General features: G+C 45.5%; 2 protein-coding genes across 4 annotated transcripts in view; both read right to left on the bottom strand.

Annotated features, from left to right (window-relative positions):
• LOC133574639 (SRC kinase signaling inhibitor 1-like) overlaps positions 1-488 on the bottom strand; it is a 14,848-nt gene extending 14,360 nt beyond the window's left edge. For all 3 annotated transcript variants that reach the window (XM_061926836.2, XM_061926837.2, XM_061926838.2), the window contains exon 1: positions 1-488. This exon is cut by the window's left edge and continues 201 nt beyond it. The gene's annotated coding sequence lies outside the window, so the exon portion shown is untranslated.
• LOC133574640 (growth factor receptor-bound protein 7-like) overlaps positions 489-2,500 on the bottom strand; it is a 7,964-nt gene continuing 5,952 nt past the window's right edge. The window contains exon 12 of the mRNA XM_072912030.1: positions 489-630. The gene's annotated coding sequence lies outside the window, so the exon portion shown is untranslated. The remainder of the gene's footprint in view (positions 631-2,500) is intronic.

Genomic DNA, 2,500 nt, shown 5'->3' with positions numbered 1-2,500 from the left:
TTTATTGATGACAACTTCAACTTTCACACAGGAAGTCAGCAGTTCGGCGTCCGCCGTCTCCATGGAGACCGTTAAAAGGGGAGGAGCCACTGAGAGGAGACAGGTGTGAGGGATGAAAGGTCAGAGTGGGACACACACACACACATGTTAGAGGTGAAAGGTCAGAGTGTGACACACACGTTAGAGGTGAAAGGTCAGCGTGTGACACACACACTTGAGAGGTGAAAGGTCAGAGTGACACACACACACACACACACACACACACACACACACACACACACACACACACACACACACACACACACACGTGAGAGGTCAGAGTGTGAGACACACACAGGGGTGTGTGAGGCAGACAGGTCAGAGTGTGAGACACACACAGGGGTGTGTGAGGCAGACAGGTCAGAGTGTGAGACACACACAGGGGTGTGTGAGGCAGACAGGTCAGAGTGTGAGACACACACAGGGGTGTGTGAGGCAGACAGGTCAGAGTGTGAGACCCACACAGGGGTGTGTGAGGCAGACAGGTAAGACTCCCTTGTTGAGCAGGTGGAAGTGGATCATGTCCAGCAGGTCCAAGAAGAGAGTGGCACCATCGTCCATGGTCACGTACTTCCTGCCATGATCCTCACACTGCACACACACACACACACACACACACACACACACACACACACACACACACACACACCATCAATATGCGCTCCAAAACGTGTACGCACACACACACACACACACACACAAGTGCAAGAAAACTTACGGGAATAACCAGGAAGTGTTTGATGGTCAGCTGGTAACACAACGACAACACAAAACACTCTTCATGCTGCTGGCTGTCACGCACCAGGAACATGCTGCACACACACACACACACACACATTTTATCAATATACACACACACACACACACACACACATGTTATCAACATACAGGTAAAAGCCAGTAAATTAGAATATTTTGAAAAACTTGATTTATTTCAGTAATTGCATTCAAAAGGTGTAACTTGTACATTATATTTATTCATTGCACACAGACTGATGCATTCAAATGTTTATTTCATTTAATTTTGATGATTTGAAGTGGCAACAAATGAAAATCCAAAATTCCGTGTGTCACAAAATTAGAATATTACTTAAGGCTAATACAAAAAAGGGATTTTTAGAAATGTTGGCCAACTGAAAAGTATGAAAATGAAAAATATGAGCATGTACAATACTCAATACTTGGTTGGAGCTCCTTTTGCCTCAATTACTGCGTTAATGCGGCGTGGCATGGAGTCGATGAGTTTCTGGCACTGCTCAGGTGTTATGAGAGCCCAGGTTGCTCTGATAGTGGCCTTCAACTCTTCTGCGTTTTTGGCTCTGGCATTCTGCATCTTCCTTTTCACAATACCCCACAGATTTTCTATGGGGCTAAGGTCAGGGGAGTTGGCGGGCCAATTTAGAACAGAAATACCATGGTCCGTAAACCAGGCACGGGTAGATTTTGCGCTGTGTGCAGGCGCCAAGTCCTGTTGGAACTTGAAATCTCCATCTCCATAGAGCAGGTCAGCAGCAGGAAGCATGAAGTGCTCTAAAACTTGCTGGTAGACGGCTGCGTTGACCCTGGATCTCAGGAAACAGAGTGGACCGACACCAGCAGATGACATGGCACCCCAAACCATCACCCAACCATGCAAATTTTGCATTTCCTTTGGAAATCGAGGTCCCAGAGTCTGGAGGAAGACAGGAGAGGCACAGGATCCACGTTGCCTGAAGTCTAGTGTAAAGTTTCCACCATCAGTGATGGTTTGGGGTGCCATGTCATCTGCTGGTGTCGGTCCACTCTGTTTCCTGAGATCCAGGGTCAACGCAGCCGTCTACCAGCAAGTTTTAGAGCACTTCATGCTTCCTGCTGCTGACCTGCTCTATGGAGATGGAGATTTCAAGTTCCAACAGGACTTGGCGCCTGCACACAGCGCAAAATCTACCCGTGCCTGGTTTACGGACCATGGTATTTCTGTTCTAAATTGGCCCGCCAACTCCCCTGACCTTAGCCCCATAGAAAATCTGTGGGGTATTGTGAAAAGGAAGATGCAGAATGCCAGACCCAAAAACGCAGAAGAGTTGAAGGCCACTATCAGAGCAACCTGGGCTCTCATAACACCTGAGCAGTGCCAGAAACTCATGGACTCCATGCCACGCCGCATTAACGCAGTAATTGAGGCAAAAGGAGCTCCAACCAAGTATTGAGTATTGCACATGCTCATATTTTTCATTTTCATACTTTTCAGTTGGCCAACATTTCTAAAAATCCCTTTTTTGTATTAGCCTTAAGTAATATTCTAATTTTGTGACACACGGAATTTTGGATTTTCATTTGTTGCCACTTCAAATCATCAAAATTAAATGAAATAAACATTTGAATGCATCAGTCTGTGTGCAATGAATAAATATAATGTACAAGTTACACCTTTTGAATGCAATTACTGAAATAAATCAAGTTTTTCAAAATATTCTAATTT

Source organism: Nerophis lumbriciformis, linkage group LG32 (assembly GCF_033978685.3).
Source record: "Nerophis lumbriciformis linkage group LG32, RoL_Nlum_v2.1, whole genome shotgun sequence".
Taxonomy (NCBI): Eukaryota; Metazoa; Chordata; class Actinopteri; order Syngnathiformes; family Syngnathidae; genus Nerophis; species Nerophis lumbriciformis.
Note: the sequence above shows the minus strand (reverse complement) of the source record. Positions and strands in the feature narration are given on the sequence as shown.